Here is a 13,714-nt window from a genome sequence, read left to right as displayed (position 1 = left end):
TATTTATTTACACTCGCACATCAGTACACTGTGGAAAATATTTATGTTTCTGTTCTTCAGCAAAAATGCTGGATATACTTTTTAAACAATCTATTACATACTTTGAAGCTGCTGTGCATTACACCCTTGCCAACTGAGCTTTGTTCTCCACAGGCCACTGTCAATTGCTTTTCTGGATAAGTGCAGTATAATAAAGAAACTATGGTGAATGTAAATGACTAATTGAAACGTCCGCTCATTGAGTGACCTCTTTTAGCTTACATAGCCTGTTCCTAAAGCTATAGCCAGTTAAAACATGACTACAGCACAGGAAGAAGTGATATAAAAGGGGGAGCTACTTACTCCCCAGGGCTTCATTTCCCTATGCAGTTTACAACAGACAGCCAACTGTAATATTTTCTAAAATATATTTAACCCCATAGCGACGGCCTAACGTCTCAAGACGTCGGAAAAACAGGGTACTTATTCTGTTCCGACGTCTTGAGACGTCAGGCCGGAAAAAGGTTGTAGCGCCCCCCAGTGACGAAAAATCTCGGGGGTTTCAGCTACCGGGGGTAGCTGAGACCCCCAAGATTATGAATCGGGGTGTTTTTTTTGTTCCCCGATAATGTGATCGCCGGTATACACCGTATACCGGCGACAACATTAAAAAAAAAAAAATGGCAAATACTACTAATTTCTTTCTCATCTGACATGATCAAACATGTCAGATGATAAAGAAATATAAGCCCCTAGTGCCCCCAAAGCCCCCGGTACCGGAGAAAATCACCCCCCACCCCCCCCCCCCCCCCCCGGACATCCAAAATGGCGCCGACGCGCGGCGAAAACTCCCGCCGCCGCCGGCTCTGCATTCATTTCCCTCCGATCTGAAATGATCAAACATTTCAGATCGGAGGGAAATGTCCTCCCCCTGATCCCTGCTCCGGTCCACCGGAGATCTCTGGTTCCCCGGAGCCCCCTCCGGTTCTCCAGACCTTGCAAGATGGCGCCGGCGCGCTGAAAGCTGCTGCTGCTGCCGCCGCATTCATTTCCCTCCGATCTGAAATGATCAAACATTTCAGATCGGAGGGAAATGTCCCCCTCCTGACCTCTCCTCCGGTACACCGGAGCTCTTTGGTCCCTGGAGCCCCCTCCAGTTCTTCAGAGCCCCCCTCCGGAGCGTGCAAGATGGCGCCGACGCGCGCTGAAAACTGCCGCCGCCGGCTCTGCATTCATTTCCCTCCGATCTGAAATGATCAAACATTTCAGATCGGATGGAAATGTCCTCCCCCTGACCCCTCCTCCGGTCCACCGGAGCCCTCTGGTCACCGGAGCCCCCTCCGGGTCTCCAGAGCCACCCCCCCTCCCCCGCATTCATTCTGCTCTTTCTGCCGCATGTGACACGTCACATGCGGCAGAAAGGTGTCCCCAGGTCCCCCCAGGTCCCACTAGATCACCCCCCCCCAGCCCCCGAGCCCCCGGTCATACGTTACCTGTCTGGTGATCCGTCCCGCGATCACGCCGCCTCCTTCTTGAATGCTGACGGCGCATGCGCAGACAGCGGCTGTCAGCTGGATTCCTCCCCCGGTCCACAGTGGAGCAGCCTGTGCATCAGCGACGTCAGTCTTGCAGGGACGCTGACGTCACTGATGCACAGGCTGCTCCACTGTGGACCGGGGGAGAGTGAGTGCAGTAATCAGCAGTCTCTCCATGTGAGGAGTGTGGTCCTCACATGGAGAGACTGCTGTTCCAGAAAATGGGGGGTACGTTCTGTGAGCGTGCCCCTCATATTCTGGAATGAGGTTACTGCAGGTCACTCTGCCCTAAGTTGGACCGGGGCAGTGTGAGTGCAGTATTCTCAGATTACTGCACCCACACTGCTCATGGAGAGCTTGCTCTTCCAGAAAATGGGGGATACGTTCCCTGAACGTGCCCCCCATATTCTAGAAGATCCAGAGTCGGCGTGGGACCTCACGGATTACAGCGGATTACAGCGACCGTAATTTCTTTATTTTCAATAAATTGGGGAAAGAGGAATGTTTCGGGGAGTTTTTTTTTCAAATAAATTTTTTTTTGTCTTTTTTTTTTTGTCTATTACTTGACTGGGTTAGTGATGTCGGGTATCTGTTTAGATGCCGTGACATCACTAACCCCAGGGCTTGATGCCAGGTGACATTACAGCTGGTATCAACCCCATATATTACCCCGTCTGCCACCGCACCAGGGCGCGGGATGAGCTGGGGCGAAGCGCCAGGATTGGCGCATCTAATGGATGCGCCACTTCTGGGGCGGCTGCGGCCTGCTATTTTTAGGCTGGGAAGAGTCCAATAACCATGGCTCTTCCCACCCTGAGAATACCAGACCCCAGCTGTCCGCTTCACCTTGGCTGGTGATCTAATTTGGGGGGGACCCCACGTTTTTTTTTTTTTAAAAAAACGCCTGGGGAGCCCTCCAAATTGATCACCAGCCAAGGTGAAGCTGTCAGCTGTGGTTTGCAGGCTACAGCTGTCTGCTTTACCCTAGCTGGCTATCAAAAATGGGGGGGACCCCACGTCGTTTATTTTAATTATTATTTTTTTGGGGGGCTAAATACAAGGCTAGGCACCCTTTAGTGCCACATGAAAGGCACTAAAGGGCGCCAGCTTAGAATATGCAGGGGGTGGGACGTTATATATGTTTGACATGTATCCATTCATCCATTGTAGCATTTTAGGCTGTGCGCCCACAATCAGGATTTGCAGCGTTTTGGGCGCAGAGTGTTTTCCCTGCGTCCATAACGCTGCATTGTGCAGTAGAAGCACAGTGGAAGGATTTTTAGAAATCCCATGCCCAATGTGCTTGCCCACTGTGCTTCTTTTCTCCGCCACATAAACTGACCTGTGGCGCAGCTTCCCGAGCCTCAGCATGTCAATTTATGCTGCGGAGATGAGTGTTCTCTGCAGGTAGCATAGAGCTCCACAGCGGCCTGAACCCAAATCGTGGGCATGGGCAGCTGCGTTCTCCCGTGGACAACTCTCACATCTCTGCAGGAGGCTGACACTGTGTACTAGACGCCGTGTCGCTGGCTCATGGCCACATAGCCTAAAAGTGAGACATTGGTTGCTACAGCAACATTTTTGTGAAGTACCTGTGGATTCAAAATGCTTATTATACTCCTGAATAAAATCCAGTTTCCAAAATGGGGTCACTTGTGGGGGTTTCTAATGTATAGGTACCCAAGGGGCCCTGCAAATGTGACATGGTGCCCGCAATTTATTTCAACTTTTCCAGAATTCAAATGGTGCTGCTTCCATTCCAAGCCCTCCCATTTATCCAAACAGAGGTTTTTGGCCACATGTGGGGTATCCCTGTGCTCATAAGACATTGGATAACAACCTGTTGGGTCCACGGTTTGTTGTTGTCTCTTGAAAAAGTGAGAAATTTGATGCTGAAGCAACATTTTTGTGAAAAAAATGAAAATTTTCAATATGGCAACCTAAGCTTATCAAATTCTGTGAAGTATTCGTGGATTCATACTGCTCACTATACACCTAGATAAAAGCCTTGAGGTGTCTTGTTTCCAGAATGGAGTCACTTGTGGGGGACCGCCACTGTTTAGGCACCTCAGGGGCTCTCCAAATGCAACCTGGCGTCCGCTATTGATTCCAGCCAATTTTGCAGTCAAATGGCACTCCTTCCCTTCCGAGCCCTGCCATGCGCCCAAACAGTTGATTTCCACCACATATAAGGTATCGCCAAACTCAGGAGAAATTGCACAATAAATGTTATGCTGAATTTTTTCCTTTTACTCTTGTAAAAAAAAAAGCTACCTGGTTGAAATAACAATTTTGTGGTAAAATTTTTTTTTTTTTTTTTCATGGCTCAACGTTATAAAATTCTGTGAAGCACCTGGGGGTTCAGGGTACTCACCAAACATCTAGATAAATTCCTTGAGGGGCCTAGTTTCCAAAATGGGGTCACTTGTGTGGGGTTTCTGCTGTTTAGGTACCTTAGGGGTCCTCCAAATGTGACATGGTGCCCGCAATCTTTTTCAGCCAAATTTCCTTTCCAAAATTCAAATATTGCTCCTTTCGTTCCAAGCCCTCCCATTTGTCCAAACAAAGGTTTAAGACCACATGTGAGGTATCACCGCGCTCATAAAAAAGTGGTTAACAAACCTTGAGGTCAAATTTTTGGAATTACCTCTTGAAAAAGTGAGAAAATTGATGCTAAAGCAACATTTTTGAGAAAATTATTAAAATTTTCAATATGACAACGTAACGTTAACAAAATCTGTGAAGTACCTGTGGATCTAAAATGCTCACTATACCCCTAGATAGAAGCCTTGAGGGGTCTAGTTTCCAAAATGGTGTCACTTGTGAGGGGTTTCTTCTGTTTAGGTACCTTAGCGGACCTGTAAATGCAACATGGTGCTCGCAATCTATTTCAGCCAAATTTGCTTTCCAAAATTCAAATATTGCTCCTTCTGTTCCGAGCCCTCCCATTTGTCCAAACAGAGGTTTCTGACCACATGTGGGGTATCGGCGCACTCATAAGAAAGTGGGGAACAAGTTTTGGGGTCCATTTTGTTGTGTTAGTTCTTCTAAAAGTGAATAAATTTGGGTTAGAGCAACATTTTTAGGTAAAATTTAATTTTTGCTTTTTTTCATTCCACATTGCTTTTGTTCATGTGAAGCACCTGAAGGGTTAATAAACTTCTTGAATGTGGTTTTGAGTACTTTGGGGGGTGCAGTTTTTATAATGGTGTCACTTTTGGGTATTTTCTGTCATCTAGGCCTCTCAAAGTCACTTCAAATGTGATGTGGTCCCTAAAAAAATGGTTTTGTAAATTTTGATGTAAAAATGAGAAATCGCTGATAAACTTTGAACCCCTCTAACTTCCTAACAAAAAAAAATTTTGTTTCCAAAATTGTGCTGATGTAAAGTAGACATGTGGAAAATGTTATTTATTAACTATTTTGTGTCACAGAAATCTCTGGTTTAACGGTATAAAAATTCAAAAGTTGAAAATTGCTAAATTTTCAAAATTTTTGCCAATATTCAATTTTTTTCTTCAATAAACGCAAAAAATATTGTCCTAAATTTGGTACTAACATGAAGTCCAATATGTGACGAAAAAACAATCTCAGAATCACCGGGATCCGTTGAAGCGTTCCAGAGTTATAACCTCATGAAGTGACACTGGTCAGAATTGCAAAATTTGGTCTGGTCATTAAGGTGAAAATTAGCTCCGTCACTAAGGGGTTAAAGGGGTATTCTCATCGTCAAGATCCTATCCCAATACGTAGTAGGTGTAACAATAATATTAGCAAATACAGTCAGGGCCAGAAATATTTGGACAGTGACACAAGTTTTGTTATTTTAGCTGTTTACAAAAACATGTTCAGAAATACAATTATATATATAATATGGGCTGAAAGTGCACACTCCCAGCTGCAATATGAGAGTTTTCACATCCAAATCGGAGAAAGGGTTTAGGAATCATAGCTCTGTAATACATAGCCTCCTCTTTTTCAAGGGACCAAAAGTAATTGGACAAGGGACTCTAAGGGCTGCAATTAACTCTGAAGGCGTCTCCTTCGTTAACCTGTAATCAATGAAGTAGTTAAAAGGTCTGGGGTTGATTACAGGTGTGTGGTTTTGCATTTGGAAGCTGTTGCTGTGACCAGACAACATGCGGTCTAAGGAACTCTCAATTGTGGTGAAGCAGAACATCCTGAGGCTGAAAAAAAAGAAAAAATCCATCAGAGAGATAGCAGACATGCTTGGAGTAGCAAAATCAACAGTCGGTTACATTCTGAGAAAAAAGGAATTGACTGGTGAGCTTGGGAACTCAAAAAGGCCTGGGCGTCCACGGATGACAACAGTGGTGGATGATCACCGCATACTTTCTTTGGTGAAGAAGAACCTGTTCACAACATCAACTGAAGTCCAGAACACTCTCAGTGAAGTAGGTGTATCTGTCTCTAAGTCAACAGTAAAGAGAAGACTCCATGAAAGTAAATTCAAAGGGTTCACATCTAGATGCAAACCATTCATCAATTCCAAAAATAGACAGGCCAGAGTTAAATTTGCTGAAAAACACCTCATGAAGCCAGCTCAGTTCTGGAAAAGTATTCTATGGACAGATGAGACAAAGATCAACCTGTACCTGAATGATGGGAAGAAAAAAGTTTGGAGAAGAAAGGGAACGGCACATGATCCAAGGCACACCACATCCTCTGTAAAACATGGTGGAGGCAACGTGATGGCATGGGCATGCATGGCTTTCAATGGCACTGGGTCACTTGTTTTTATTGATGACATAACAGCAGACAAGAGTAGCCGGATGAATTCTGAAGCGTACCGGGATATACTTTCAGCCCAGATTCAGCCAAATGCCGCAAAGTTGATCGGACGGCGCTTCATAGTACAGATGGACAATGACCCCAAGCATACAGCCAAAGCTACCCAGGAGTTCATGAGTGCAAAAAAGTGGAACATTCTGCAATGGCCAAGTCAATCACCAGATCTTAACCCAATTGAGCATGCATTTCACTTGCTCAAATCCAGACTTAAGACGGAAAGACCCACAAACAAGCAATACCTGAAGGCTGCGGCTGTAAAGGCCTGGCAAAGCATTAAGAAGGAGGAAACCCAGCGTTTGGTGATGTCCATGGGTTCCAGACTTAAGGCAGTGATTGCCTCCAAAGGATTCGCAACAAAATATTGAAAATAAAAATATTTTGTTTGGGTTTGGTTTATTTGTCCAATTACTTTTGACCTCCTAAAATGTGGAGTGTTTGTAAAGAAATGTGTACAATTCCTACAATTTCTATCACATATTTTTGTTCAAACCTTCAAATTAAACGTTACAATCTGCACTTTAATTCTGTTGTAGAGGTTTCATTTCAAATCCAATGTGGTGGCATGCAGAGCCCAACTCGCGAAAATTGTGTCACTGTCCAAATATTTCTGGACCTAACTGTACCTCCAATTAGAAATGTAGTATAGGTCTCTTGATTCACTATGCTGCTTACCTAATATGAAGGGCATTGCAGGACCATAGGTATCCATGTTGATGACCATGGGCAACTAATTGTGACTATATGCGTGGTTGTAAGTGTGGCGCCCTGGCCTAGCCAGGTCGTCACAGATAACATGCAAACACCCCCACCCCCATTAGACAGGGACACCAGCCAAACAAAAACCCTTGTTGCCTCCCTCCAGTGTCTGATGTCCACACCAGGTGGGGCGGAGCCAAGCGGTTGGCCGCACCCACTGAGGAGTTCACAGGCCTGGATGCGGGGAAAGTGACAGAACAGTGTTGGAGTTTGAGGAGTGAGGAGTGAGCACTTGGGTGTCTGGGTTTGTGGCCCAGGCACTGACAGCAAGGTTGGCAGACGGTGGTGGCCGTCTGCAGGAGTGGTGGAGCAACGCGGAACCGTAGGACCGGGGTCGGCCCGCCGGTACCGACCGGGAAGCGAAGTGAAGCCAGCACACATAGGCAGGGCCATCGGACCCCGACCAGGCTTGGAGCTGCCGACAATAGTCAGATCCGAATGTGACTGGAACCCCAGGGGTTTCACAACAGCAAAAGTCCCAATTGAAGGCAACAGCCCACACCGTGAGGGTATACAGCTACCGCCTAAGACTAGAGACCCAAAGGCCAGCACCTGCGGGCAAACGGGCTCCTCCGGTACCCATCCACCGGGGAGCGGACTACCATTGGGAATCAATAGTAGTCAGAAGGAGAACATCAAGGTGCAGGGAAAAGACAGCCGCCATCACCTGTCCGGGGAGAGACACTGCAGCCGGCTGCGGGACCCGTCCATCCAGCCGTTTGCTTTACCGAGGACTTTGTACCTTTCTTGCTGAGTGAGTACACCCGTGCCATCCGGCACCGCGCCGCGCTGTCCCTGCAACCCGGCACCTCACCAACCCTGCCTCCCCGTCTCATCATCGGGCCCCGGGACCACCGACCCCTACCCACGGAGGGGGAAAACAACATCCCAGCTGCTCCCTATCATCGCTCCCGGGATCCCCGTCACCAGCAGCGGTGGTGCCCATCTTCACCACGACCCGTGGGTGGCGTCACGGACTAAATTCCCCACACCAACCACCCCTTTCACTCACGGTCGAGGAGCACCGCTCGAGTCCCCGGATCCGGCCCACCGCTCGAGCCACCGAGCAGCCACTGCAGCAGCGCCGGACCCAAGCGCTAGCGAGCGCAGTGCAGTGGCGCCCCTCCGCCTGCGACATAAGCATGCATACCTAAGGTCCTGTAATACCCTGAACATGAGGTAAGCGATACAGTGATTCAGTGAACTATACTACATTTCTAATTGGAGGTACAGTGGGGAAAAAAAGTATTCAGTCAGCCACCAATTGTGCAACTTCTCCAACTTAAAAAGATGAGAGAGGCTTGTAATGGACATCATAGGTAGACCACAACTATGAGAGACAAAATGAGAAATCAAATCCAGAAAATCACCTTGTTTTTGGCAAATTATGGTGGAAAATAAGTATTTGGTCAATGACAAAAGTTTATCTCAATACTTTGCTAAGTATCCTTTGTTTGCAATAACAGAGGTCAAACGTTTTCTGTAAGTCTTCACAAGGTTGGCACACACTGTTGGTGGTATGTTGGCCCATTCCTCCATGCAGATCTCCTCTAGAGCAGTGATGTTTTGGGCCTGTTGCTGGGCAACGGACTTTCAACTCCCTCCAAAGATTTTCTAAGGGTTGAGATCTGGAGACTGGCTAGGCCATTCTAGGACCTTCATATTTTTATAAAGCCACTCCTTCATTGCCCTGGCGGTGTGCTTGGGATCATTATCATGCTGAAAGACCCAGCCACGTTTAATCTTCAATGCCCTTGCTGATGGAAGGAGGTTTGTACTCATAATCTCACAATACATGGCCCCATTCATTCTTTCATGTACACGTATTAGTCGTCCTGGTCCCTTTGCAGAGAAACAGCCCCAAAGCATGATGTTGCCACCCCCATGCTTCTCAGTAGGTATGGTGTTCTTTGGATGCAACTCAATATTCTGTCTCCTCCAAACACTTCCAGTTGTGTTTCTACCAAAAAGTTCTACCTTGGTTTCATCAGACCATGAACCATGATTGCGGTATTGATATAACCTGGTCGTAGAATAAAGCTACGCCAGCCTCAGCATATACCGCCTGGAAAAAAATCCTAAGTCTGTGGGCATAAAGTACTTTATGCCAACAGATTTAGGATTTTTTCCAGGCGGTATATGCTGAGGCTGGCATAGCTTTATTCTACGACCAGGTGATATCAATACCGTAATCATGGTTCTTTCACTTACCGGGTGGTAGCACGTAATTGTCCTTTATATACCAGTGAGTGGCAGTTTTTATGGTCCTCTCTTGAGGCTATACACTTAACGCATTTGCTTCAGCATTCTGTAAGTGTATAACCTCAAGAGTGGATCATAAAAACTGCCACTCACTGGTATATAAAGGAGAATTACGTGCTACCACCCGGTAAGTGAAAGAACCATGATTGCGGTATTGATATCACCTGGTCTTGGAATAAAGCTACGATAGCCTCAGCATATGTTAAAGGCACCACGGCCCCCTGAAGAAGACAACGAAACGTGCGCGTCGGGGCACGTTTTTCTCGGGTTCCGCGTCTACTATCATGGGTGAGTGCAGGACAGGGACTATTTAATATAACTTTGTATATACCGTGTATTGTTACCTGCCTGCCATGCTACTAACATTTGGCTTATGACCTGACCCTCCGGTCACTAGACTCCATATAGATGTTGATTCTTTGATGCTTGCTGGAATGTGTTTGCATTTATACTAAGATTTTGGAGTAACCTTTAATCTATTGCTCAGGAGGTTATCAGACCATGCCCTCACTATTCTTGATACTGCTCCCCTGATGGGTGGTGGACCACTGGTTTTGAACTTCAGTGACACCCCTTTTTGAGCCTGATCTCTGTTTAATGTACACTTTATTACTCTTTGATGTCACTTTTTTGCTATTTATTATATTCAATAAATATTTGTTATATTTTTGCAAAAAAGCAGCGTTGATGTTATTTTTAATTGATTGGTCTTGATTATGACCTTTTGACTACCATCCCCTTGGTCCTCCTATTCATGCGATAGCCTCAGCATATACCGCCTGGAAAAAATCCTAAGTCTGTAGGCATAAAGTACTTTATGCCCACAGATTTAGGATTTTTTCCAGGCGGTATATGCTGAGGCTGGCGTAGCTTTATTCTACGACCAGGTGATATCAATACCGCAATCATGGTTCTTTCACTTACCGAGTGGTAGCACGTATTTCTCCTTTATATACCAGTGAGTGGCAGTTTTTATGGTCCTCTCTTGAGGTTATACACTTAATGCATTTGCTTGAGCATTCTGTATTTGGGATATGTGCAATTCGTATGCACATGGACACTTTATTTGCTATACTTACAGCATGGTCATTTGCCAAAAAACTATATAGCCCTTAATGCAGGGGTCGGGAACCTATGGCTCGCGAGCCAGATATGGCTCTTTTGATGGCCGTATCTGGCTCGCAGACAGGGCTCCTACCTGTCTATGGGAAGGATGCATGCACCGCGCTCCATCAGGCCGCGGTGCACGCTGATATTGGTAGTTCTTTGATGGCCTGATAAGCATTGGTGGCAGTGGTGAGCGGCAGGCAGCATGGACTACATTTCTCATAACTCCCTGCATAGCCGCGCCGTCTGCAAGCACGCACCTGCGTCCAGGGCCGGCGTCAGCACCCGGCAAACCCGGGCAAATGCCGGGGCCCTGGAGAGCCGGGGGGGCTCACTCGGCCTCGTCAGTTCTCCTGTCCCTTGGCCGGGGCCCACTCGCCTTTATAGTTCTGCTGCCCCCGGCCGAGTTCCGGGGACCGCAGTCCTCGACAGCAATCTGTGGCGCCGTCACTTTAAGGCGCGCAGACATCCTGTTTTGAATTTCATCTGTGGGCGGAGCTACCGCCTTCTCAGTCCCACAGATGAAGGAGGCGAGCTTCTGTCCGGCGCTGTGTGGGCCCCCTCTCCACCGTGACCTAATCGGGTAAATGCCCTCCCCGCCTCCCCATTATGGGCCCCGGTGAGCTGCTTCTAACCCCCCAGATGTATGCCCTGCCAATACCCCCCCGCCGATTCCGCGGGTGCTGGCCCCACCGATTCCGCGGGTGCTGGCCCCGCTGATGCCGCGGGTGCTGGCCCCGCCGATGCCGCGGGTGCTGGCCCCGCCGATGCCGCGGGTGCTGTACCCGCCGAGCCGCGGGTGCAGGCCCCACAGAGCAGCAGAGTTGTATGTATTTGTCTGTATGTAGCAGAGTTGTATGTGTTTGTCTGTATGTAGCAGAGTTGTATGTGTTTGTCTGTATGTAGCAGAGTTGTATGTGTTTGTCTGTATGTAGCAGAGTTGTATGTGTTTGTCTGTATGTAGCAGAGTTGTATGTGTTTGTCTGTATGTAGCAGAGTTGTGTGTGTTTGTCTGTATGTAGCAGAGTTGTGTGTGTTTGTCTGTATGTAGCAGAGTTGTGTTTGTCTGTATGTAGCAGAGTTGTGTGTGTTTGTCTGTATGTAGCAGAGTTGTATGTGTTTGTATGTAGCAGAGTTGTATGTGTTTGTCTGTATGTAGCAGAGTTGTGTGTGTTTGTCTGTATGTAGCAGAGTTGTGTGTGTTTGTCTGTATGTAGTAGAGTTGTGTTTGTCTGTATGTAGCAGAGTTGTGTGTGTTTGTCTGTATGTAGCAGAGTTGTGTTTGTCTGTATGTAGCAGAGTTGTGTGTGTTTGTCTGTATGTAGCAGAGTTGTGTGTGTTTGTCTGTATGTAGCAGAGTTGTGTGTGTTTGTATGTAGCAGAGTTGTGTGTGTTTGTCTGTATGTAGCAGAGTTGTGTGTGTTTGTCTGTATGTAGCAGAGTTGTGTGTGTTTGTCTGTGTATGTAGCAGAGTTGTGTGTGTTTGTCTGTATGTAGCAGAGTTGTGTGTGTTTGTCTGTATGTAGCAGAGTTGTGTGTGTTTGTATGTAGCAGAGATGTGTGTGTTTGTCTGTATGTAGCAGAGTTGTGTGTGTTTGTCTATATGTAACAGAGTTGTGTGTGTTTGTCTGTTTGTAGCAGAGTTGTGTGTGTTTGTCTGATTGTAGCAGAGTTGTGTGTGTCTGTTTGTAGCAGAGTTTTGTGTGTTTGTCTGTATGTAGCAGAGTTGTGTGTGTTTGTCTGTATGTAGCAGAGTTGTGTGTGTTTGTATGTAGCAGAGTTGTGTGTGTTTGTCTGTATGTAGCAGAGTTGTATGTGTTTGTCTATATGTAGCAGAGTTGTATGTGTTTGTCTGTATGTAGCAGAGTTGTTTGTGTTTGTCTGTATGTAGCAGAGTTGTGTGTGTTTGCCTCTATGTAGCAGAGTTGTGTGTGTTTGTCTGTATGTAGCAGAGTTGTGTTTGTCTGTATGTAGCAAAGTTGTGTGTGTTTGTATGTAGCAGAGTTGTGTGTGTTTGTCTGTATGTAGCAGAGTTGTGTGTGTTTGTCTGTATGTAGCAGAGTTGTGTGTGTTTGTCTGTATGTAGCAGAGTTGTGTGTGTTTGTCTGTATGTAGCAGAGTTGTGTGTGTTTGTCTGTATGTAGCAGAGTTGTGTGTGTTTGTATGTAGCAGAGTTGTGTGTGTTTGTCTATATGTAGCAGAGTTGTATGTGTTTGTCTGTATGTAGCAGAGTTGTGTGTGTTTGCCTCTATGTAGCAGAGTTGTGTGTGTTTGTCTGTATGTAGCAGAGTTGTGTTTGTCTGTATGTAGCAAAGTTGTGTGTGTTTGTATGTAGCAGAGTTGTGTGTGTTTGTCTGTATGTAGCAGAGTTGTGTGTGTTTGTCTGTATGTAGCAGAGTTGTGTGTGTTTGTCTGTATGTAGCAGAGTTGTGTGTGTTTGTCTGTATGTAGCAGAGTTGTGTGTGTTTGTCTGTATGTAGCAGAGTTGTGTGTGTTTGTATGTAGCAGAGTTGTGTGTGTTTGTCTGTATGTAGCAGAGTTGTGTGTGTTTGTCTGTATGTAGCAGAGTTGTGTGTGTTTGTCTGTTTGTAGCAGAGTTGTGTGTGTCTGTTTGTAGCAGAGTTGTGTGTGTTTGTCTGTATGTAGCAGAGTTGTGTGTGTTTGTCTGTATGTAGCAGAGTTGTGTGTGTTTGTCTGTATATAGCAGAGTTGTGTGTGTTTGTATGTAGCAGAGTTGTGTGTGTTTGTCTGTATGTAGCCGAGTTGTGTGTGTGTGTTTGTCTGTATGTAGCAGAGTTGTGTGTGTTTGTCTGTATGTAGCAGAGTTGTGTGTGTTTGTCTGTTTGTAGCAGAGTTGTGTGTGTTTGTCTGATTGTAGCAGAGTTGTGTGTGTCTGTTTGTAGCAGAGTTGTGTGTGTTTGTCTGTATGTAGCAGAGTTGTGTGTGTTTGTCTGTATGTAGCAGAGTTGTGTGTGTTTGTATGTAGCAGAGTTGTGTGTGTTTGTCTGTATGTAGCCGAGTTGTGTGTGTGTGTTTGTCTGTATGTAGCAGAGTTGTGTGTGTTTGTCTGTATGTAGCAGAGTTGTGTGTGTTTGTCTGTTTGTAGCAGAGTTGTGTGTGTTTGTCTGTTTGTAGCAGAGTTGTGTGTGTCTGTTTGTAGCAGAGTGTAGTACCATTGTTTCAGTCCAGTTGTGGCTTTATACAGCAGGGAGGAGCATTCCTTGCTGCACTAAGTGAACATTGGAGCGATTGATCTGTCAATG

The sequence above is a fragment of the Anomaloglossus baeobatrachus genome, chromosome 2 (assembly GCF_048569485.1).
Source record: "Anomaloglossus baeobatrachus isolate aAnoBae1 chromosome 2, aAnoBae1.hap1, whole genome shotgun sequence".
NCBI lineage: Eukaryota > Metazoa > Chordata > Amphibia > Anura > Aromobatidae > Anomaloglossus > Anomaloglossus baeobatrachus.
Note: the sequence above shows the minus strand (reverse complement) of the source record.